General features: G+C 45.8%; 1 pseudogene; it reads right to left on the minus strand.

Moving 5' to 3' along the window:
* Positions 1-11,138: 11,138 nt before the first annotated feature.
* Positions 11,139-12,559, minus strand: LOC119356906 (annotated as a pseudogene).
* Between the last annotated feature and the right edge of the window lie 14,360 nt (positions 12,560-26,919).

Consider the following 26,919-nt stretch of genomic DNA (forward strand, 5'->3'; position numbering starts at 1 on the left):
AGATACGTTGGAGACGTATCACCCCCAAACCCTCCCACGTCCCTCCCGCCGCCCCCTCTCTCCCCCGTCCATGGCCGACGCCCCACCGAGTTCCAGTGACCTGGTCGTCGACCCGCCCGCAAAGGTGAAGAAGAAGGCGCCAAGGAAGCCACGGTCGGAGTGCATGCCGGAGGAGATCGCCAAGTTGGACACGGAATCGACGAAGAGGAGGGAACGGAGAGCGGTCGTCAAGGTCAATGCCGCCGTGGCCAAGTTCGCCACCCAGCGCGAGGAGCTGGAGGCTGCGCAGCGCAAGGCCTCTGCCGACGAGAAGGAGGACCTCCTCAACAAAGAGCACGCCATCCTCATGCTTGGCATGGGCAGTCCGGCCGGATTCCCTGCAGCGGCCGTCGGCCCCGCGAGCACAGGCTGTCGGTCGCCCGACCTCCACACTGCCAGTCGCCGACGTCGCAGACCGCGCCCATGTCACTCGGCTTTCCTCCGCCAAGGCACGACGGCCAGACCTGTTTCTCGGGGTCGCCGAACATGGGCTTGTTCGTGTCGTCCACACCGTGTCCCGGTGCCGTCATCGACCTCAACGTCACTCCTGGGTCCAGCAGCGGCGGCCGGGCGTCCGTCGAGATGCAAAGAAAGCAAGCACGGGCACTGTTCACGAGCACCATGCCGGCCCCCCGCGTCTTGTTTGACGGAATGCCAACACCAACGCCAACGGTCGACGACCCCTTCTACAACCAGTACATGGAGGACGTGATCTTCGAGGGTGGGCATGGCCGTGCCTACGACCCCGAGGAGACCCAAAGTCAGGATGGCCGCGCCCAGTACATGCCCGATGAAGAGGCCGACGACCGTGCTGACTACGACCATGGTGACTCGTGGCATGAAGACGATGACATCTATGTCGAAGGTGACAGTGATGAAGAAGAAGGCAATGACGTTGATATTAGTGGCGAGCCATTGTTCATCGACGAGCTCACCCAAAGAGCGGAAGCACAAAAGAAGAGGAAGAGCATTCGCACGGGTTCATACACACAAGATGAGGATAAGTTGATTTGCCAAGCTTGGATGGAGATTAGCCAAGATCCGAGGACCAGCGCGCAACAAAAGGGCATTGTTTTTTGGACGAGAGTCCACAAAACATTCCATGAAAGGAAGATGTTTGAGCCCTACCAATTTACAAGCAACAGTGGCATCGGCTCGATTCAAAAGAGATGGTTGTTCATCCAACAAGAGTGCAACAAGTATTGCGCCGCATTTGAGAGCGTTGAAGCACGGCCCATGAGTGGTCTTGGCGTTGGGGACATGGTATGCTCTCCTCTTCCTAGCCCTTTCCTTGCTACGGCCATGACACTTCGGCCGTGTATATGTTTTCATGTTCACTTGTTGTTGATCATGTGATTTAGGCATATCAATCTTTGGAGGCATTCAAGGCCCAGCATAATGACAAGCCATTCACTCTTACGCATTATTGGACGATCATCAACAATTGCCCTAAGTTCAAGGACCAATACCGTGAACTACAAAGGAAGAGAGGACTAAAGACGGCCAAGTACGCCGGAGGTGGAGATGGCGAGGCCTTGAAGAGGCCGAGGGGCAAGACCAACTCCAAGGTTGATGACATATGTGATGCCTCATCCATGGCATTGCATGACACTTTGCATGGCATGATGTCCCAAAAGGATGTGAGGGACGAGAAGAAGCGGCAAAGCAAGGAGGAGCAAATGAAGCAATACCTAGACCTTCAAACAAAGAAGCTTGAGATGGAGGAGGCGGCCAAGAGGAGGAAGATCGACATGAAGGAGGCGGCCCGGCAAAGGCAGCTCGACATCGAGGCCGACAACGTCAAGGCCAGGCGGAGGCAGCTCGACATCGAGGCCACGAACGCCGCCACCAAAGCGAAGGAGGTGGCCCTTGCGATCATGAGCATGGACTTGTCGAAGATGAGCGACAAGACGAGGTCCTGGTTCGAGGCCAAGCAGAAGGAGATGCTCGAAGCTCAAGGCCTGAACTAGGTTGTCCGATCGGCCGTGGCCGTTCATTTTGGAGGCTGGCATGGGTGCCGCCCACCCGCTGGGCCGCTAGCTATGTACCAGCGAGAAAACATTCATTTTGGTGGGCGGCTGTGTTGCCGGCCGCTGGCTGCGTTGCCGCCTTGCCGGCGAGGACAACTATTCATTTTGAAGGCTGGCTGTGTTGCCGGCCGCTGGCTGATGCCGGCGATGGACGTGTAGGCCGTTGGCCTGAACAAGGGCTTGGCATTTGAAACGTTCTTTTGGTTTTTTAAATAAACACGAACAGAATGGGGCAAATGGATGCGGCCGCGCGCTGGGCGCACGGCCACCACATTCCAAGACACGCTCGGACATGACCCCAAATCTCACCCCAAACGGATGAAATCCGGACAAAACGGACATCCGTTTGGAGTCGCGCGGTGGAATTGGCCTTACAGAGGGTTGCTAACCTGCAGGCAGAAACTTCGAGTGGCTGTTCCTGGAGGCGGGCTGACGCCATCGGTCACGGTCCTAGTACAACGCTGACTGAGCAAGTTCAAAATTTAATTTATTCAGTTTTTTTAATGGGAGTTGGCATCACGCCGCCACCGAAGTCGTCTGCAACCGTCGCCGCCGCCCCAGATCTGGTCGCCTCCGCGTATTCCCAGCACGGACAGAAGCGCTGGCGTCCTCCCTGAGCTCCTCCGTGTCGCCTCGCTGTCGCCGCCAGCGCCATCCACTGATCTGGCGAGATGCACCGCTGACACCTGGATCCCGCATCCCGATCGCCTCGAGCCGCGTCACCTGCACTCCCGCATGGCCTAGCAGTCGCAGACTCCGCGCTTAAGGAGGGGCTGGTGTGTGTTAGGCGGCGGCCGAGTGGAGGAGCGCCGGGCGGCGAGCCGCTCCCAAGGACGGCAGCTGGGGCCCCTGATTGTAGCGCCTGCAATTTTTACATGATCCACGACGAGGCTTATTGTGCGTGTGTTTTAGTTTAGAAGTGGCAGGAGGCAGGATATGATGCATAGAAGGAAATCATTTGCGTGATTTCAGGATCTGGACGATTGCCTTCCATGATTGTAGGGGATGCGGGATTGCAGGGGCGTAGGACTGGTAGTTCGAGTACTCCTCTCGTGGTGGAGTACGGTCAGTCATTGGAAATTGCTAAGTGCACATCAGAAAGATATTAAGTCAATGATGGAGGTTAGATTTAGACTTGTGGGCCTAATCATGTGGTGCTGATTGGTTTGTGCGATGTTGTGGGACTAATTACGGGGTGCATCTAAGAAAGTTTTTGTTTGACTGTTTAATAGTAGTGGAGATAAACACGCACGTACAACGCACGTCTAGACAAACATACATGTATTGAGACTGACTTCAGGCCATCGTATTTTTCGTCAAATATACAATCATTCAAAATTTGCAAGTTGTATTATTACAATATTATCCAATAGAAGCTCGAATCCCTTCTTGGACAATGAATAATTTAAAGGGTTCACCACTATTCTCCATTTGCGCAGACACACATGCAAATACCATTTCAGTACCAATAAAATTCAATAAATGACTATCACTATGAGAAAACCAAGTCCATCATCCATAAAAGTGAGAAGCGGCCAGCGTCAGACTGTAGAGATAATAGCCTGAAGGGAGTATGAAGACTAAAATCTGAAACAAACTGAATAGCATCTTGTCAATAAGAAGAAAAACAACCTATCAGAAATGCTCATGCTAAGGAAATGATAACATTCCCCGCAAAAAAAAAGAAAAAGGAAATGATAACATGACCAAAGTAGGGCCAGTCACATTTGTAATGATTATACTTCGCATCCACACTTGAATCTTGGAGTTGCTGATTGTTGATATTGATTTCATGAACACAGTTGTAAGTGTAGCCTTGTTGCCCTTCTCACTGTTATGAGGAATCGAAAGATTAAAATCATTTATGTGCAGCCTTGCCCCCTGTCACTGTTCTGCAGATCAAAAATTTGGAACGAAGAGCAACAAAATCTTGAGATACGACATATACATTAGGAGAAAAACTGGCTTATGTTTGAGAAGGAACATAAACAGACATGCAATAAATCACAAATTTGAGGTCCCATATTATGAGTAAGTAATGCTTAATTACAACCTCATGAAAATGGTATCGATGTGGCTAAAGTTGAGGGAAAACAATTCTTACATTTTACACATATTTTTTTCCGGGAAAATGCAAGAAGGGCTTGCATTTCATTGCTTTGGAAAGGAAGGGAGTCTCGGTTACAATCCTCCTAGGATGGAATTACAGTGTCTGGGGGCATATCAGTGCACGTCCCAGGTTTGTGGCAAGATGGCACGAAGCCCTAGGGCGCCGGCTCTGGCCCAAAGGGCGGCCTCATCTTTGATCTTCGTGAGCAGGTCGGACGTCGAGGGTTGACCTCTGTTGAAGACGCAATCGTTGTGGTGCTTCCATATCATCCATGGGACGAGGAGGGTCACGGAGGCGAGGCCCTTGCGCATGGGCATTGGGGTGTCATGTCGCGCCGTGCGCCACCAATCATTGAGGGAGATCTCTTGGTCGGGCGGGGTGCAGGGGAGTCTGAGCCAGTGTAGTACATCGTGCCAGGTCTGCCTGGCGAATGGGCAGGCGAGGATGAGGTGGTGCATGGACTCGGGGCCCTGGTCGCAGAGGAGGCATCGTGCGGGGTGCTGCAGGCCGCGGCTGGCGAGGCGGTCGGCTGTCCAGCACCGGTCCAGGCGGGCGAGCCAGTGGAAGAAACGGACGCGCATGGTGCCCAGTTCTTCCAGGTGAGTTTCCTTGCGTCGCAGCACATGGAACCGTTGAAGGTGGCGAGGTAGGCCGATTTGGCGGAGTAGACGCCGCTTGTGTTCCACTTCCAGATGAGGCGGTCTGGCTCGTCGGAGAGGGTCGTGTATGCCGATCGTGTCGTGTATGTCCCGTGCCCATTGGTTGGCCTGGAGTCCATCGGCAACGGTCCTGAGCTTGCGGCGGCGCTTGGAAATGCAGGCGTAGAGGAGCGGCGCGATCTCGCAAACAGAACGCCCGCCAATCCATCGATCTTCCCAGAATAGGGCCTCCGTGCCATTCCCGAGTTGCATGGTGGTAGATGCGAAGAAGAAGGCACGCTCATCGGAGGTGAACTGCAGGTCGAGGCCGGCCCATGCTCTGGTGTTGTCCGTGCGGCTGAACCACAACCAGCGGGTGCGGAGCACGAGGCTGGTACGGCCAAGGTCGCGCACGCCGAGGCCACCAAGCGGGAGCGGCCTAGCGACGCGTTGCCAGTTGACATGGCAGTGGCCTCCGTTTGCCTCCGGGCGCCCAGCCCACAAGAAGCCTCGCTGAATTTTCTCGAGTGCCCGGATGGTCTTCTTGGGGGGCGTGAGAGCAAGTAGCTGGTGAATCGGGATTGCGCTGAGGATGGCCTTGACGAGCGCGAGGCGGCCGGCTTTGTTCATGAGATGCGCCTTCCAGGTGGGTAGCATGCATTTTTACACATATTCTCTGCACTAAGGCAAACTGATGCATGAACACACTCCATGTTACAACTTAGATCTTGTGGGTTTTTGTATTTTTACTACATAGTTTTTATCTGCGCGATAAGAAGCTCCCATGTCGTTTTTGTCCAAACAAATAGTCCAGTTCTAATATTCTCTAAACAAAACCAAAATGCAGCTTGGATGACATTAAAAAACATAAATCTTCACTTCCCAGGGAAAGACGTATACAAAGGAGTGTGATCCACATACCTGTGATCACCAAAACAGAAAGCAGCGAGGATAACATGGCGTCCTCATAGTTGTGTCATTTCTGCCATTTGTTGCCAAGTTGCAGGCAAATATTGACATAGAAGTTAATTAGTGGAGTTAAATAGAACTGCTAGCGATCAAGCATTAGGTCAAACACGTGATCACCGGTACAAAGAAAACGCAGAAACTCCATTCCGATGACCAGTGCTCGGAACATAGATTCAACCTAAAAAAATGGATAGCAATACCTTCACCTGAGCAATAGCATCAGCAAGGAAAGTAATATGTGATTACAGAGAGCTAAACACATATATGTCATCTCAAAATCCATATTCCAGTGAACTGTCACTGTCTTACTCTCCTTCCTGCAGTATTTAGAATTATTTTGAAGGAAAGCTTCACTAAACACTTGACAAACTTGCAAGTACGATTCAAGAGAAAAATAAAGACATGTTTCTTTATGTATTGACTATGGTTAAATATCTCATCATTAACAAAAAAAATATCTGAATGTGACAAGCTTATATATAGCGTATTCTAGTGTAAATAAAACTGCAAGATGAGTTCTTGCAAACCATGCCATAGAGTGTACATGAAGATCTTCAGGTTAATCGCATGCAACATGAAAGCTGCAAGGGAAGTAGCTGTGAGCGTACCAAATGTTGGACCTCAGTTAAGAGTTTAAGACACACACAATGCCGGAGAAGACTTCAGTTGAGCAAGGCCAACAAATGCCAAGACCTGTGAGATATAAATGTAACTTCGTAAGGGATCAAGGAGCTCGTTCGCATCATCTCTACTACATCTAAGCCTTGATGACACACCTATATAAGGGGAAAAAAATACAAATTGGGTGTAATTCAGCATCACAGATTCTGACCATCTTAGGAGAAAAGATAAAATTTGAGCAATGGAGTTTTAATATCAGAATCTATCTTAGATGTTGCAAGTCAAAATTAACAGCACTAACATGGATGATTCATCCCCCGTCACCTTGGCGAGGCCAGAAGCAGTCAGTGGGTTAGAAAAGCATGGGGCTTCATTGTTGTTTTGTCCCTAAGGGCATCTCCATGCGCCCCCAACAGGCCCTTCCCGGGCGATTTTACCGCGCCGGCGCCAAAAAAAATGCTCCAGTCGCGCCCCCAGAAGCCCGTTTTTCGCCGGCTCGGGCCAAAACTGGTGTCGGCGGACCCAGGCCGAACCCGGCGCCCTAGGGGGCGCTTGGGGAGCCGGCACAAGCGAAAAAGGCGCATGGGCCCGTCCTGGAGGCGACCCGAGGGCCTTTTCCCGCCATTTCTTGACGCTTTTCCCTCGCATCTCCCCCGCTCGCTCGCCTTCCTCCCGCCATTCTCCCCCTTTCTCCCGCCAAACCCCCTCCCACTCGCCTTCCAGTCGCCGCCATGCCGCCGAAGAAGTACGCCATGCCGCGCGCGGTGGCAAACGCGACTGGCGCCGTGGTCCAGCCGAAGCAGAGGAAGCCGAGGGCGCCGCCATCGAAGCCACTGGGCCTGTCGAACGCCGAGTGGAGGGTGGAAGTTCAGCAGCGCGAAGCAGTCACCGCCGACAGGCGGAACAGGGCCATCGCCAAGAAGGCCCGCGACAACGCGGCACGCGCGGCGGCGTCTTCCTCATCGGTCGACCAGGCGGGGATGAATCCACCCGTCGTCAGCCACGCCCAGTACGCGCCCTGGGGACAGCAAGGCGCCGGATCTCCATGGGGTTCACCGTCGCCCGGCTACGCCGACGGCGACGCGCACGGTGGGTTCAACCCAAACGTGACCTTCCCTCATGGTCACCCCGCTACACCCACGCCCTCGCCCGCCTTCGTCGGCGTGCAGTACCCTCCATACAACTACTCGCCGCCCGCCGCCTACGCGTCCACACCGACGCCCCATCTCTACCGTGGACCGCTGCCCTTCTCGCACCTCGGCGACGCCGACGACACGGGAGCCGACATGGACGACATCATCGCGACAGGATCGACCGCGGCCGCCGCGTCTCCCGGGTTTGCCACCCAGGACGAGGTAGTGGATCTCAGCGGCGACATGGAGGCCGAGCTCGGCTACGTCTATGGCGAGGATGCGCAGGAACCCGAGGAGGAGGAGGAGGAGGAGGAGCCGGCTCCTGTTCCGACGAAGGGGCGCCAGAAGAAGCAGCTCCGACACCGCCGACTCCGCCAACGCCTGGAGCCGACCCCGTCGAGTGAATCATTGCGCACGCGAACTTGCGGCGGCGGCGCTTTGTTTTTTGTAACGCTAGACTACGTCCGATCGCCGGATTTACGGCGTCTTTTGAGAGCGGGAGCGACCAAGTTTAAATTTCCTGCATCCTAGGGCCGGCGCGTGGGGGCGTGACCTGGCGCTAGGTCGCCCCCAGGGGCCGAACTAGCGCCGGCACACCCCCAGGCCGCTCTATTTAGGCGCCCTGGGGGGGCGAACGGCTGGAGATGCCCTAAGCAACAAAATAGTGCGACAACAAAGTTGGTATAGATACATTTATCTAGCTTGGCACTTAGAAACAGTGTTTACGTATACTACAACAATGTGAACTGCAGACTGAAGGAGGCATGGCCTAAATTTAAAATAATAGCACCATGGTTTGTTAATCTTATGGTCCTGAACACAAATGTCGAGTAAAAACGAACGCCCATTTAGTTACATAGATACAGACGATCCATTAGCGATTCCAAATGGGCTGCCAGCAAAATACTACCCCCACAGTAGAGCACACAAACAAATGAAGGAAGATGCTTGCATGTCATCCAATATTCTGATCTAGCAATGATCTGTACCTCCTAATTATCATCATTTATTCACAGTACCTCCAAAAGAGCAAGAAAAAAAAGTAGTGACCAGTACCAGCATCAAAAGCTTGTGCTCCCCACTGTAATGGATATGTTAACTTATATATCCAGCGAACTGTAAAGGCATGATCTACTAATTAGCTAATTCTATAATGGTTCGTAACAATATGTAAAAAATTGCCAGGAAACAGAATAATGAGGAAATGCATAAATGAATGTTTACCTTTATGGTTCTGGTGATGCGCAGGAACGCTATCTCCTTTCATTGAAACTTCTTGGGCCTCACAATCTATCGAAGGTAAAACACGGGTCTTCCTCCGCCGCCGGCGACCAAAACGGTGAGCCACGCCACCACGCCCTCCTCTTTTCTTTTCTCTCCTCCTCATTCATTCTCTAACCACCGATGCAGCCGTACAGGAGGCATCACGCCGCCACCGAAGTCGTCTGCAACCGTCGCCGCCGCCCCAGATCTGGTCGCCTCCGCGTATTCCCAGCACGGACAGAAGCGCTGGCGTCCTCCCCGAGCTCCTCCATGTCGCCTCGCTGTCGCCGCCAGCGCCATCCACTGATCTGGCGAGATGCACCGCTGACACCTGGATCCCGCATCCCGATCGCCTCGAGCCGCGTCACCTGCACTCCCGCATGGCCTAGCAGTCGCAGACTCCGCGCTTAAGGAGGGGCTGGTGTGCGTTAGGCGGCGGCCGAGTGGAGGAGCGCCGCGCGGCGAGCCGCTCCCAAGGACGGCAGCTGGGGCCCCTGATTGTAGCGCCTGCAATTTTTACATGATCCACGACGAGGCTTATTGTGCGTGTGTTTTAGTTTAGAAGTGGCAGGAGGCAGGATATGATGCATAGAAGGAAATCATTTGCGTGATTTCAGGATCTGGACGATTGCCTTCCATGATTGTAGGGGATACGGGATTGCAGGGGCGTAGGACTGGTAGTTCGAGTACTCCTCTCGTGGTGGAGTACGGTCAGTCATTGGAAATTGCTAAGTGCACATCAGAAAGATATTAAGTCAATGATGGCGGTTAGATTTAGACTTGTGGGCTTAATCGTGTGGTGCTGATTGGTTTGTGCGATGTTGTGGGACTAATTACGGGGTGCATCTAAGAAAGTTTTTGTTTTATTGTTTAATAGTAGTGGAGATGGAGATAAGAAAGTTCTTATTTGATTGTTTAATAGTAGTGGAGATTATTATTATTTTACTTCCATCGCATTCTTCTCTTCTTCTGCTAGCAGTTTCTCTTCAGTTGCCGTCTTGTTCACTTCTTCTATTGGCTGTTCAATCCATCATTGCCTTATTGGAATTGCCTTTTACGTTTCTACCTGCCAATATATGAAGGCAGTGGTTGCATGCACAGACAGAGAAATGGCAGCCTCACCATCCTCCTGCTGCTTGTGCACCAGCATCACCCGGCCAACGAGTAGAGGCAGCTTCTGACTTCTCATCCAGACCATGAAGCACGCCCCAATCGTGGATGCAATGCGGCGTGCAACATAGTATTGCAAACCCAACCGTTGGTTGGATGCAATGTGTGTATCCACCTACCCACCAAGTATTATTAGACTCCTGGTTTGACGCTCTGTGTATCACACAGTAAAGTGGATTATTCTTTCAGGACTGCAAGGTTCCCCTGCCTCCCGGCGAGTGGTAAGTGATATCATATTTTGTTTTTTGAAACAAGGCAAAAGACTTGCCCGTTTTTCAGTGGCTCCATAATCATGTTATTTTGATCATATAATATGGAAACTATAGAACTATAAATTTGTCTCTCACATACACTTTTACCACGAGAATGGTTTTTCTACCATGCACGGGATCTCCCGTGCATGCTAGTGTCCCACCGTATTACCTATGAGGCTATGACTTGTAGTTCCTCCACCCTATGACCCTACCTGATTGTTCCCCTTCTCATATTTACTCATGCATTTTAAGTCAGAGTCTGAAATTTTAATACCATCTAGCTTTTGAATGAAAATTTTCATTTCTTGTTTGTTTGCATATTTGGGGTCCTGAGAAGGAAATCTTTTAAACAAGATCAATCATGGATATATTTCCATAATTTTTAAAAGAATTTTATTTTTTAAAATAATTTTAATTTTTTAAAATAATTTTGTAACTTGGTGCAACTATAGAATATAAAGCCCATCAAATTACAAAACTGTATACGATGTTCTTAATAGAAACAAATTGATATGAAATGAGTTCCGCAGACTATATCATAGAATTTTACACCATGTTTCATGGAATTTCACCATATTTCGTAAGGTTTTATCATGTTTCAAAAATTATGAAAAATATATTAAAGAATGATGTTTTTTAAAGTCCTCGTCACCAGGAACATAAATATGCAAACGAAAGTGAAATCGGGATTTCGGTTCATAAGATAAAATAATTTCAAACTTTGAAATCACATGAAAAAGCATGGGTCTAGGGTGCTGCATGGGAGAGGGTGGGTTCATTAATGGATGAAATACAACTAGGTCTGCATGCATCCAAATCTCCATCTATATCCAACGGTTGAGCCATGCACGGGACCTCCCATGCATGGGAGAATTGCTTTTCTCCTTTTAGCACACTATGAACCATTCTGTCTAGAAGAAAAAAGGCACCTTCCCAGTAAGCTTGTTGTCGCGAAGTATCAGTCGCTTGAGCGTGCTGCAACCTGCGAGATCTGCCGGGATGGAGCCGTTCAAGCGGTTTTGCCCAACACTGAGATACTCCAACTTGCCGTTGTCGCACAAACCCTCCGGTATCTCGCCAGAGAGCTGGTTGTTGTCGAGCATAAGGTTGTTAAGCGTGGGGCAACCGGCAAGGGCTTCCGGGATGGAGCCGTTCAATCTGTTGTTCCTGGCGGTGAGCGACTGGAGCATGCCGTTGGTGCAAAGCCCCTCCGGTATTGCGCCAGTGATCTCGTTGTCGTCAACTTCAACATAGACCCAACTCAGGTGACTTCTTGCCGAGATCCCGAGGGAGCGTGCCGTTGAGACAATTGCCGAACAATTGCAGAGTCACCAAAGAAGGCAGCCGGCTGATGCTTGCCGGTATCTCACCGGAGAAGTGGTTGAGGAACAAGCTCAACCTTTCAAGCTTTGGCAAGTGACCGAAGGCTTCCGGAATCGGCCCACTAAGCCTGTGATTCTCGGACAGGTCCATCTTCACCAAATTCACCGCGCCGAAAGGACCATCATCGACGACCTCCCCCGTGAGGTTGTTTGCATATATAGCCAGATTCCGCAACTTGGTGAGGTTCCAGATGCCCGGAGGTATACTCCCGGTGAAGGCGTTGACCGAGAGGTCGAGCGCGCATCTCCAAGTCCTGCATCTTCGTGACATAGCCCGGGAGGTCGCCGGTGAGGTTGCAATTCGTCGCCCAGAAGAATTTCAGCTTTGTCAGGTTCTTGAACGACGCCGGCAGCTCGGCCGCGCTGAACGAATTATTCGCGAGCGTCAATGTCTGAAGGCTCGTCAGGTCGCCGAGCTGCGGAGGGATGGTGCCGGCGAAATAGTTGTTGTCCAGCGCCAGCGACTGCAGGTTCCGTAACCGGGACAAGGAGGTGGGGATGGTACCGGTGAAGTAGTTGCCATTGAGCATCAGAGAGGTAAGGTTCTCCCCGAGCGCGTGGCCGATGCTGACGGGGAGCTCGCCGCCGAGGTAGGTAAGGGACAGATCGAGGTGCCGCAGCGAAGCGCAACGGTACACGCTGGTCGGGAAGGCGCCGGTGATGTTGTTGTTTGAGAGGTTGAGGCTGGTGAGGCCGTAGAGGCCACCGATGGCATCCGGGAACGGGGCGGGGATGTTGATGTTGGCGAGGGAGAGGCTCGTGACGCGGCCGGACGATGTGTCGCAGGTCACGTAGGGCCAGGCGCAGTGGTCCCCCGAGCCCGAAGTGCTCCATGCCGCGAGCACCGGCGGGTCGCTCCACGCGCGCTTGATCTGGATGAGAAGCTGTCTCTCGTCGGCGGCGGCAGCGCGGTGGACGAGCAGCAGCAGCACGAGGAGAAGGGGCGCCATTTTTGGGTTTGTGGAGCTTTCGTGCGTTGTGCTACCCGGTGGACGCGGGCAGAGGGGTATTTGTGCTCCGCCTCTGCGCCGTGTTTGCTTGGAAGCTTAGAAATGAGGTGTCGGTGTCAAACCATGCGTACTGCATAGTTCACACGAGTCGTCGTGGGATTTTGCCGGTTCATGTTCACGCGAGTCGTTGTGGGGCACTAATCATCGACCGTGGACCCAACGCAACCGCATCCAAATACAGATGCCAAGCTACAAGCTGTGAGTGGGACGTGTGAAAGAATGATTTGATCGAAGTATCTTATTCCATTGATGATTACATATTTATACAAGGGGAACCGGCGCTTATGAGAAGATGCGCCTGTTCGAGAGGATGCGAGGAGCGGATGCGACGGTTGCCTGGAGAGGTTCCCCCACGAACAAGGCGGCGGTTGCCTTGAGAGGATCCCGTGCATGCTGTTATTTACAACAAGGATTATCTCTAATAATTAAATCCTAACAGGACGAAAGAGATTAGCGGTTAATTAGTGGAAAACCAGACGAAAACCATACATCAAGGGCCAAGCCCACACTCATGCACCGAAGCACCTCATGATGCCAGGGCTTCTGGTGAAAACCCTAGTCTTTCTTTTCGGGCTCGACGGCGACAGGGGTGGGCCCACTTCAATTCATAGGTATTCAGTTGAATACCTTTTTTTGCAAAAAAAAAGGTATATAAAGTGTATAATATGTGCGTGTGTGAGCAAAACGAAAAAACTAACAAAAAATCTGATGGGTGCACGCATTTAGCCCAAAACTGGAACAACGCACTTCTGTTTTCTCCCTCCCCACCCGATGGTTCATTATCTTTGCTTCCTCCCAGCCCAATACGAGAATTGTTAGTCGGCTTGATCGCTCGCACGAAAATACAGAGGGATCCATGAGGACCATCCCACGCAGGCAGAGAACTGCCGCATCGCCTCTCAAAATTCCAATCTCGCGGGCAGGGGCGCACGGCGGCCGTGTTATATTTTTTTTTGCCGGATATAATTTCCCACTGATTCTGTTTAAATATAATTTTTTCTTTAATTACCATGACGTCCTTACCCGTTTCAGTCCGAAATCAAATCTAATTTAATAGCACCAACACATTGAAGTCTGCAGATCTTTCTTTTTAATTATCCTACCTTTTTATCTCAATTTCTTTCTTTAATTAACATCATCTATTTGAATATTTGATTTATTAAGACCACAATCTTTCTTTTAGTTATTCCACCAGCTTACCCATAATCTTTTCTTCAATTAGCCACATCCGTTTGAATATTTTATTTAAGCCCACAATCCTTCCTTTAATTAGCTTATTCGCTTAGTTAGCTCGCTCTAAACACGAGGACTATCACTCGTATATTTAGAGCGAGTTGAGATTAGTAAATGTGAATGGCATAGGTCATTGGTTGTTACACCGAAGACCCAGATAGGAGGTCCTGTGATCAATTCCCACAATGTTGATTTATTTTGACCCAATTACATTTTGTGGTCTCTATGAAAGACCATAAAAGACCCATTAATGTACAAGTACTTGGCTCAGATCGCTTAGCCTATGTACAAGCCAACATTACAAACTTTATCGTGCACTCAAACCAAACAAAACGGACTAATCCAAACCAACAATACCTATTCCCTTTAATAGTAAATACCTAATACCTATACCTATTTCCTTTAATACTAGTAGGTATAGATATAGATATAGGTTAGGTGTATACCTGATTTCGTGTTTGTGCTACTTGCTTGGTTGCCATTTTTCTTATGACCGGTTTATATGAGGATCTTTTCATAACTTTGTATCGGTTCGGCCGTTTGAGCTTTATCTATAAAGCTGAACGAAACCTGTTTCGACAGATGCATTGGCGACCATCCTGCCCAAGCCAGACGTAAGTCTTCTTTAGTAACCAGTACCATGGTATATCGTACCGTGCAGCTTTGTGACACCAGTAGCATCTCAACAAGCAAGAACACTGATATTTTATTTGTTTCTCTGAATCAATGCAAAAGCACTCCTACAAAAAAGAAGTTGCGTTGAATCTGAAGGCAAGGCATCACAAAAATCAATGTTACCATGCCAAACCTGGATCGAGACACATTTATGAACCAACAATTGTTGTTGGCAGCAAGAATAGCCTAACCTCAAGCTAAATACCGGAAAGCCTTCATATGGTTTAGTCGTGGACCCAAACACATATGGCGCATACAGGGAAGGCGACCCAGGGTTTTCACATCTTCGTGACAGACCCTTGCTATATGGAGGTTCAATTTATGGAGGTTGACAAGTGGGCCCATCCATTTTGGACGGAACCTTTGAGAGTGACAAGTCCCTGAAGGATACTCTCTCCATTCCTAAATATAAGCCCTTCTAGATATTCATACGGAGTAAAATGAGTGAATTTACACTCTGAAATATGTCTGTATACATCCATATGTAATCCATATTGAATCTCTACTAAGGCTGATATTTAGAAATGGCGGGAGTACATTGAACCAGGAGGCTTAATCCGTCCAAGAGTTTGTCATGTTCCTCAAACCACACAAGAATGGATAGACAACCAAGATTTGCTTTGACTTGGCTGGCGGATGGTATCTCATTGTCGCGAACATGTATCCCTAGCTTCCGCAGGTTTGTTAGTTCACCAAGTGGCCCGAGAAAGTTGGTTGACTGACGAGACACACCAGTACCTTTGAGCACTTTCAATGCTTCCATAGTTCGATGCCTCCTATTTCATTTGGCATTGTACAACTTTGGTAGTATATATCATGAATCTCAAGTGTCACCAAGCACCGTAACTTTGCTATTTCTTCTGGAATCTTTGGAATTTTTACACCCCAGGGTTCGAATACTACTTCAGGTGGACTATTTGTAAGATGTTGATCCTCCAATGCTCAAGGACATCATGGCACAAAACACGCAATTATTTAAACTCAAAAGGAGATGGGATTTTCACATAATCCCAAAAAATACTAACTAACCGGACATTAGATAAAAATGGACCATTGAATGATGAACGACATGTTTGGGCAACATCATTCAGATGAGTAGGGGTGATTATTCTGTTGTCACAACTGATCATGAGAAATGCAAACTTAATAACATCCCATATATCATCAAGAGGTCCACTACAATAAATTATTTACACAAATAAATGGAAAAAAAGTTGTGTCCATTGGCCCCACAACTTTTTTTGCGGGGACCACCCAATATAATCAGAAAGCAAGTACAAGTTGTTTTAATGGTAGTTGGTACAACAATGAAAATGGTTTTATGTACTCAACTCATATTTAAACATCCAGAGAAGTTTAAATACCAGTTAGGAGGGATACCATTGTAAAGATCAATCACTGGAGCACAAAACATTTGGATCAATGTGTGAAAATCCCATCCTTGGTTGGGCTTGTACAAGTACCAGCACAAATCTGGACGTGTCACCAGTGGTGGTTAGGAACAAACCAAATTTTTCAAATTTCTAGATGAGGATCAAGAGCTCGAATGTGGATCACGTGTGGACTTTGGGGAAATGGACTTGCGCGCATATAAATCCAGAAATAAGAAAAGAGCGGACATGTACACTATATTGTGATGATATTTGCAGAATATAGTACTCCCTCCGATCCATATTACTTGTTGCTCAAACGGATGTATCTAACACTGAAATACGTCTAGATACATCCGTTTGAGAGAAAATTAATATGGATCGGATGGAGTACAAAATTACTGCAATTTGTCAGATGGATAAAAAAATAGAATACAAATGTTGAAATCAAAACTACTATGTACTCCCTCCGTTCCTTTATGTAAGGTGTATTATTTTTGGCACGGTGACAAGGGACATAATTATAGACATGTTAGGACGAAATTACCTTGGCAAATTTGTTAGTGGCAAGTAACCAGTTAGTCCAGTAAAGTAAGAGATACATGCAATTGACACAGAGATGCTTCCCTTCTTTTGCTACAAGGAGAGATACAGACAATCAGGAGAAAGATAGTTTCTTTTTTCTGGAGGGCTAACAAAGGAATTATGAGGAATTAGAAGAAATACATCTTACATTCTAGAATTTCATCAAAAAAACAAATACACCTTTTATAAAGAAACGGAGGGAGTACATAACTGAAAAATAAACAAAAGTTTCAACAATTTTCAAGGATGAAAACCTATGAATTTGCCATGCTACGGGTTCGTTTCTCAAAATCGGGCGCGTATACACACACAAGTACCATGATAATTGCATCAAAAAATAAACAAGTTTTTATCAGAAGATAGAGTTTACCTTGTTTCTTGTGAGCGGTCAGCAACTGGGTTCAATGAGTTTGGTTTATCTTAGTTAGATCCCATCCAAATAAAATTTTAGGTTTAAGATGTTAAATTTTTTTACTTCATCCAAAAAAATTATATCATTAAAACACCAAAAGTGGTTTCTCTAAGATTTACTATTAGTTAGTTTATAAATTATAAAAATCTTAATGGTATATACAGAGTAATTTTGTGTTTCTGCTCAAGAACTCATCGAATTTCATTATCCTCCAAGTTTCACACGGCTCACCTCTTCTCTCGACGCAAGTAATAACGGAAGCCAAGGCTACTATGGCCCAGTCTTCTCATCTAGGAGGTGCAAACTACGCAGCGCTTCTAGCCTAAACAATAGAACAAGCATCGGATATGAAATCCCGAAACCTTCTCCTCTGCCCCTGGGGTATAGGCCTCGAAGATGTGTGGGGCAAAGACAATGGCCACAATTTATTTATACTAAATATTTTTATTTCCTAACAATTATAACTCATTTTCTCGACATATAATATTAAGTACCACTATTTCTATCATTGCTTAACAATGTAACAATGGAACTAATTATCAAGATACAATATTTTAGGTTTTAGTATAAATAGAGTTCTCTGACAATGGAACTACATATATTGCGAACAAAGTGACATTAGTGTTTCGCTTTCAAGACACACTCTTAGGGATACTTAGTTAAGTTTGCAATATATTGGCACAAAAAACAAAAAATAAACAAAGTGTATGTGGCACAAATTAATTTGGACCACTTAGATGAATTGCAATGTATGTGTTTGTCTATATTTAGTCTCTCAATATCATGGCAAAGAACTCTAAAATTGAGAGAGGTTTCTAGAGTGCATGTTATCCTTTTTAGGCTTTAGTATAAATAGAAGGGATAATTATGAGCACAATAAATATAAGATCCTATAATATAAAAAATATCTTTGAGAGTTTGTCCTTCAATTTTTGCATTTGTCATTCACCGATTATTTCATGTCCAAATATATCTTTCATCTTCATGGGTTCAATAGTTAGCTGGTGTCGCACGCATACTTTGCACTTGGTCCTGAAGCAACATAATTCAGTTTAACTTGCATCAAATTTGTCTAGTTTTTTTCAATTGCTTGATCCATACTTCATCATGTCCCCAGCTAGTATTTATGCATATTAGATGAAAATGTTGTTGTTTTACAACGAGATAAATACACTAAAAGTCACAGAACTTGCACATAGTGATCAATTTGGTGCACAAACTTACAAAATACATGTTTTTAATCCATAAACTTGCATAAAGGTGCAAATACGGTTACATTTCACGTATGCGAACGTATCTTGCCTGCGTGCCAGGCCAGCTTGGCGAGGACCCCTTGTCAGCCACTGTAACAGTTTTCACATGGTAGATTTGCAGAAAAAGCATCGGCTTTTTTTATTCACGTACCGAGCCCCTCAAATAAAATAAAATAAAACATTTGCTCTGGTTGCATTCGAACACACAGCCACCAGACAGGTAATGATAGAAGACTAGATAGCACGACTATAACTTATATTCTCGGACAAAAAAATAAAAAAGAAATCAATCTAACTGAACCTGTGACCTCGTGCTCATAGGTGACTAAGCTAAACACTATGCTACGACGGCAAAAGGATTTCCTGATAAAGAGATAAACATTATTTATGTTGTTATTTCTGTAGTTCTGTGTATAAGAAAACAACTCATATAATAGTGTTTTTGACATTTAAAAAAAGGTTCATGTGTTAGAAAAAAAGTACGTCACATTTAATGTAACATTTAAACATTGTAAAAAACATACATTACACTTTAAAATTTTACGCATTTAAAAAACAATGCTCATGAATTTTTAAGTTTTTTATAAAATGTACAAATTTTTTTGCATACTTTAAAAAATACTTCCTACCTTCCAAAGAAATGTTTAACATGTATTTGGATTTTTTTTAATTTTTATTTGAAAAAATGGTAATCATATGTTTAAAAAATATTAAACATGTATAAAAATGTTTTTAGATGTTTATCTAAAAGGATAGCGTGTATGAAAGAAAACATCAAAACATATATTTTTAAAACTGTTAATCATGTATTTGGAAAATATGAAAGGTGTATAAAATTGTTTCTGTTGTATACAAAAATGTACAGTGTGTACGTAAAAGTAGACATCAAATGCTAAACATCTATAAGAATATTGTTTGGCTATATAGTATTGTACTATCTCCGTCCTGGTTTGTTGGTCCTTTTTTATTTAACTGACAAAATGTTAATGCATGCAATCACAAATTATATCATTGGATTCATATTTGAACATAGTTTCCAATGATACTATTTTTTGTGACATATATTAACATTTCATTAACTAAATTTATGGTTAAAAATTAGCACAAAATACTTGAGGACCAGTAAATCAGAACGAAGGTAGTAGTGCGTACTGGTGGACTGAGGCCGTATATACTTACGTAATTAAGTACGTCGGCGTCATTATATACTTAGAAATGTAAGTATATAGCATTATAATTACGTTGGTTTGCACATTGGCGACAGTCGCATGTAGGGAGCACTGTAAACATGGCACAATGTTGCTAAAAAGGATAAGCTGAGGGCTTTTCTGCAAATCTACGATGCAAGAACTGTTACAGTGGCTGACTGTGGGACCCGGTCATGCTGGCGTGCCACGCAGGCAACGGATACACCCCGTGTACGCAAAATGTGACCGTATTTGCACCTCCGTGCAAGTTCGTGGACCAGAAACACGTATTTTACAAGTTTTTGCACTAAACTGACCGCCACACGCAAGTTCTATGACTCCCAGTGTATTTACCTCTTTTACAGCAAGGAGCAAGTTTTCCCCTAAGTTGTGAACCAAGGTATCAATTCGTGGAGTTCTTCTACCGGCCAATGATCAGTACATGCACACAACTAAGACACTTCAGTTGGCCCCCAACACTTCTAGTGAGGTTATCAATCTCACTAGCTAGCTAGCTAGCTTTGCTAGTTACAAGTATTCATATATCTTGTGGTTGGAAATGATTTTTGTAAGCAATGAAAGCAAAAGTTCATATTATACAAGAATGGAAGATAAAGTGCTCGAGGTTGTGATTATGAGGAATAATGGACCGAGGTCCATAACTTCACTAGTGGCATCAATCCACAAAAGCATTGGTGTGGTAAGCAAATCACACTTGTGTATCGATCGAATTTTAGTGTTTATATGTTTAAAGTTTCGGGACAAACGAGTTATTTCGTATTCTGAGCGAAAAACAACTACAAAAAAGTGAATAGTAGCATTTATATAGTATGTATTTTGTTGTAATTTGCTCGGAATACGACATAAATAATTTATCCATGTATGTTGCCAAACAATTTAAAAAATATTTGACTATTTTTCTTATGTTTAGTTATTTTTTCCAATTCAGGTGCGTGCGCACCTAGTTAGGTTCACTGATGCATTTTCGATCTTTTCATTTATTACACAAATGAAACGCTAGCTATACTAGAGATGATACCTCACGCGTTACTGTGGGAGTTGGTGAAGGAAATATGCCCTAGAGGCAACAATAAAGTTATTATTTATTTCCTTATATCATGATGAAGCACGGACTAGCGAGATGCTAATTCGCGCGTGTAGATGGCCCGATCTTTCACGACGATGCTTGTTCAACTGTTCTTCCACCTGGTCCCTCAACCTCCAATAATAAGATTCACCCGTGTACGAAAATACACGAACAAAAATAACGATCCCCTCGGATCAGCACGTAGGCGCCGATATGATGATCAATCCTCCGTCGCTAGTGGATTTTCTCGATGAAACAAATCACAGAAAATACTCACAATTGGGTCGTCCGAAACATGGACGTTTTCTGACTTTTTTCATAACTCACCGATAAACAAAAACTGCCCTAGTTACATGGACGCAAGGCCTTTTATATGGCCGATCCTCACGTGCACGTACATGACCTAATGGTCAAACGACCTGGACTCCTATGTACGTACTACTAGTACGATTAGTACAAAGAACTAGGAAAGTAATTTAAAAGCTCACGTTCAACTACCTAAAAAGATAAAGATAATCTATTAAATATAAAAAAAAGAATTTATCCCTTGACAGATCCTCTCTTGTACGCATGCAGTTTTAAATGGAAGCTGCCGATTTTGATATATTCTGGAGGTGTACGGAAGGTAGGAACCACCTTGATGGGCGCTGGATTCTGCCAGATTGTTCGGTTATTTCCATGATAAGTGGCAGATATTTCTGGTGAGATTTTATGTAGTTCACCTCCAGCTCTACGGTCACATAATTCATGTACACGCATCACACTTGGGTATATATGATTATGTTTCAAGTTGTCTCCTTGATTTGCCACGCTCACAAAACCAGGTCCACATACCATGCGCATTTTTCCATCTCTACATCGTCGCAAATTAGGCAAATGAACACCAGTCTTCTCGGCAATAATGTTACTGATGCCCGCCTTCATCTGCATCGCGCCCATGACACGTTTTGCAACAAAATAACCTGACTTGGAAATTAAATTGGCGTTCGCTTCTTTGACATCTTTAGCTTGAACCATGACCGTATCATCCTCTCTCCCTTGAAGAGAAACCGTCCTCGGTTTCGAATCCAATTTCTGTCCAAGAGTTCTTTCCAAAACTGGCTTATCTCTGGCGATTGCACTATTCGGCATCGGCTTTAGCACGTATTTCCTCCCATCATGCATAAATGTGTATGTGTTCGATCTTCCAGCATGTACTGCATCATGATCGAATTGCCAAGGTCTTCCTAATAGCAAATGACACGCATCCATAGGCACAACGTCACAATCCACCTTGTCAATGTAATTTCCAACAGCAAATGTCACACGTACTTTATGTGTAATCTTTAGTTTTCCAGAGTTGTATAGCCACTTCACATGGTGCGGCTGAGGATGCCGCCACATAGACAAACCCAATTCTTGCACAAGATCTTTGCTAATGGCGTTGGTAAAACTGCCACCGTCAATTATCATCTTGCATGCACGGTCCTTGATCTTGCACTGTGTTTTAAAAACACTCCACCGCTGTCCCTTTGCACCACAATCATCTTTCACCTTCTCCACCAAAAGATTTAGCCCCTTCATCGGTGCATCAACTTCTTTTATTTCTTCTACCTCTTCTCTTCTTTCTCGCAAACGATCTTTCCAATCAGCAGCGAACACATCTGTTGGCATGGGAATAAAACAAAATTGTTTGCCCTTCCGTGATAAAGAATAACTATTTTTCTTGACATCCCGAACAGCCCCAACACGCTTGCACCATGGGTGCCCAAGTAGTAGATGGCACGACACCATGGACACAGGACAAACATGAAAAAATTCCGCACAACAATATTTTCCCAGATCAAAAATTAGCAAAATCTGATGCGTAATTTTGATTTCACCTTTGAACCACTTCAGCATGTACGGTCTTTCAAGAGGCGCCATCTTCAGCCCCAATTTTTCCACCACCTCGATGCTCACCATATTGACTGCGGTACTCTCATCGATTGTCAGATTGACACGTCGTTCGTTCACGACGCAACGAGTGTGAAAAAGAGTGACCTCGCCAATGCCTTCCTCCTCCATCAATATGTTCCTGCTCAACATGTTGATGCTTGACTCCGCAGATGATATTACAAACTGAATCGCCGTGACTAACCTTTGCTCTGAATACCACTTGATGAAGCACGGACTAGCGAGATGCTAATTCGCGCGTGTAGATGGCCCGATCTTTCACGGCGATGCTTGTTCAACTGTTCTTCCACCTGGTCCCTCAACCTCCAATAATAAGATTCACCCGTGTACGAAAATACACGAACAAAAATAACGATCCCCTCGGATCAGCACGTAGGCGCCGATATGATGATCAACCCTCCGTCGCTAGTGGATTTTCTCGATGAAACAAATCACAGAAAATACTCACAATTGGGTCGTCCGAAACATGGACGTTTTCTGACTTTTTTCATAACTCACCGATAAACAAAAACTGCCCTAGTTACATGGACGCAAGGCCTTTTATATGGCCGATCCTCACGTGCACGTACATGACCTAATGGTCAAACGACCTGGACTCCTATGTACGTACTACTAGTACGATTAGTACAAAGAACTAGGAAAGTAATTTAAAAGCTCACGTTCAACTACCTAAAAAGATAAAGATAATCTATTAAATATAAAAAAAAAGAATTTATCCCTTGACAGATCCTCTCTTGTACGCATGCAGTTTTAAATGGAAGCTGCCGATTTTGATATATTCTGGAGGTGTACGAAAGGTAGGAACCACCTTGATGGGCGCTGGATTCTGCCAGATTGTTCGGTTATTTCCATGATAAGTGGCAGATATTTCTGGTGAGATTTTATGTAGTTCACCTCCAGCTCTACGGTCACATAATTCATGTACACGCATCACACTTGGGTATATATGATTATGTTTCAAGTTGTCTCCTTGATTTGCCACGCTCACAAAACCAGGTCCACATACCATGCGCATTTTTCCATCTCTACATCGTCGCAAATTAGGCAAATGAACACCAGTCTTCTCGGCAATAATGTTACTGATGCCCGCCTTCATCTGCATCGCGCCCATGACACGTTTTGCAACAAAATAACCTGACTTGGAAATTAAATTGGCGTTCGCTTCTTTGACATCTTTAGCTTGAACCATGACCGTATCATATCATGATAAATGTTTATTATTCATGCTAGAATTGTATTAACCGGAAACATAATACATGTGTGAATACATAGACAAACTTAGTGTCACTAGTATGCCTCTACTTGACTAGCTCCTTAATCAAAGATGGTTATGTTTCCTGACCATGAACAAAGTGTTGTTATTTGATTAACGAGGTCACATCATTAGTTGAATGATCTGATTGACATGACCCATTCCACTAGCTTAGCACCCGATCGTTTAGTATGTTGCTATTGCTTTCTTCATGACTTATATATGTTCCTATAACTATGAAATTATGCAACTCCCGTTTACCGGAGGAACACTTTGGGTACTACCAAACGTCACAACGTAACTGGGTGATTATAAAGGAGTACTACAGGTGTCTCCAAAGTACATGTTGGGTTGGCGTATTTCGAGATTAGGATTTATCACTCCGATTGTCGGAGAGGTATCTCTGGGCCCTCTCGATAATGCACATCACATAAGCCTTGCAAGCATTACAACTAATATGTTAGTTGTGAGATAATGTATTACGGAACGAGTAAAGAGACTTGCCGGTAACGAGATTGAACTAGGTATTGGATACCGACGATCGAATCTCGGGCAAGTAACATACCGATGACAAAGGGAACAACGTATGTTGTTATGCGGTCTGACCGATAAAGATCTTCATAGAATATGTAGGAGCCAATATGGGCATCCAGGTCCCGCTATTGGTTATTGACCGGAGACGTGTCTCGGTCATGTCTACATTGTTCTCGAACCCGTAGGGTCCGCACGCTTAAGGTTACGATGACAGTTATATTATGAGTTTATGCATTTTGATGTACCGAAGGTTATTCGGAGTCCCGGATGTGATCACGAACATGACGAGGAGTCTCGAAATGGTCGAGACGTAAAGATTGATATATTGGAAGCCTATGTTTGGATATCGAAAGTGTTCCGGGTGAAATCGGGATTTTACCGGAGTACCGGGAGGTTACCGGAACCCCCCGGGAGCTATATGGGCCTTAGTGGGCTTTAGTGGAAAGGAGAAAGGGGCAGCCCAAGGTGGCTGTGTGCCTCCCCCCATTCCCCTAGTCCTATTAGGACTAGGAGAGGTGGCCGGCCCCCTCTCTCTCTTTCCCCCCTCAAGGAATCCTATTCCAACTAGGATTGGGGGGGGGGGGAATCCTACTCCTAGAGGGAGTAGGACTCTCCTGGCGCACCCTCCCTTGGCCGGCCAGCCTCCCCCCTCTAGTCCTTTATATACAGAGGCAGGGCACCCCAAAGAACACACAAGTTGATCCACGTGATCTATTCCTTAGCCGTGTGCGGCGCCCCCAGCCACCATAGTCCTCGATAATACTGTAGCGGAGTTTAGGCGAAGCCCTGCTGCTGTAGTACATCAAGATCGTCACCACGCCGTCGTGCTGGCGGAACTCTTCGCCGACACTTTGCTGGATCAGAGTCCGGGGATCGTCATCGAGCTGAACGTGTGCTCGAACTCGGAGGTGCCGTAGTTTCGGTGCTTGATCGGTTGGATCGTGAAGACGTACGACTACTTCCTCTACGTTGTGTCAACGCTTCCGCAGTCGGTCTGCGTGGGTACATAGACAACACTCTTCCCTCTCGTTGCTATGCATCACCATGATCTTGCGTGTGCGTAGGAAATTTTTTGAAATTACTACGAAACCCAACAGTGGCATCCGAGCCTAGGTTATTTATGTTGATGTTATATGCACGAGTAGAACACAAGTGAGTTATGGGCGATATAAGTCATACTGCCTACCAGCATGTCATACTTTGTTTCGGCGGCATTGTTGGACGAGACGACCCGGACCAACATTACGCGTGCACTTACGCGAGACCGGTTCCCCCGACATGCTTTGCACATAGGTGGCTTGCGGGTGACTGTCTCTCCAACTTTAGTTGAACCAAGTGTGGCTACGCCCGGTCCTTGCGAAGGTTAAAACAGAGTCTATTTGACAAACTATCGTTGTGGTTTTGATGCGTAGGTGAGATTGGTTCTTGCTTAAGCCCATAGCAGCCACGTAAAACTTGCAACAACAAAGTAGAGGACGTCTAACTTGTTTTTGCAGGGCATGTTGTGATGTGATATGGTCAAGGCATGATGCTGGATTTTATTGTATGAGATGATCATGTTTTGTAACCGAGTTATCGGCAACTGGCAGGAGCGCATATGGTTGTCGCTTTATTGTATGCAATGCAATCGCGATGTAATGCTTTACTTTATTACTAAACGGTAGTGATAGTCGTGGAAGCATAAGATTGGCGAGACGACAACGATGCTACGATGGAGATCAAGGTGTCGCGCCGGTGACGATGGTGATCATGACGGTGCTTCAGAGATGGAGATCACAAGCACAAGATGATGATGGCCATATCATATCACTTATATTGATTGCATGTGATGTTTATCTTTTTATGCATCTTATCTTGCTTTGATTGACGGTAGCATTATAAGATGATCTCTCACTAAATTATCAAGAAGTGTTCTCCCTGAGTATGCACCGTTGCCAAAGTTCGTCGTGCCCAGACACCACGTGATGATCGGGTGTGATAAGCTCTACGTCCATCTACAATGGGTGCAAGACAGTTTTGCACACGCAGAATACTCAGGTTAAACTTGACGAGCCTAGCATATGCAGATATGGCCTCGGAACACGGAGACCGAAAGGTCGAGCGTGAATCATATAGTAGATATGATCAACATAACGATGTTCACCATTAAAAACTACTCCATCTCACGTGATGATCGATTATGGTTTAGTTGATTTGGATCACGTGATCACTTAGAGGATTAGAGGGATGTCTATCTAAGTGGGAGTTCTTAAGTAATTTGATTAATTGAACTTAAACTTATCATGAACTTAGTACCTGATAGTATCTTGCTTGTTTATGTTGATTGTAGATAGATGGCTCGTGTTGTTGTTCCGTTGAATTTTAATGCGTTCCTTGAGAAAGCAAAGTTGAAAGATGATGGTAGCAATTATACGGACTGGGTCCGTAAGTTGAGGATTATCCTCATTGCTGCTCAGAAGAATTACGTCCTGGAAGCACCGCTAGGTGCCAGGCCTGCTGCTGGAGCAACACCAGATGTTATGAACGTCTAGCAGAGCAAAGCTGATGACTACTCGATAGTTCGGTGTGCCATGCTTTACGGCTTAGAATCGGGACTTCAACGACGTTTTGAACGTCATGGAGCATATGAGATGTTCTAGGAGTTGAAGTTAATATTTCAAGCAAATGCCCGGATTGAGAGATATGAAGTCTCCAATAAGTTCTATAGCTGCAAGATGGAGGAGAACAGTTCTGTCAGTGAGCATATACTCAAAATGTCTGGGTATAATAATCACTTG

This window comes from Triticum dicoccoides, chromosome 1A (assembly GCF_002162155.2).
Source record: "Triticum dicoccoides isolate Atlit2015 ecotype Zavitan chromosome 1A, WEW_v2.0, whole genome shotgun sequence".
Taxonomy (NCBI): Eukaryota; Viridiplantae; Streptophyta; class Magnoliopsida; order Poales; family Poaceae; genus Triticum; species Triticum dicoccoides.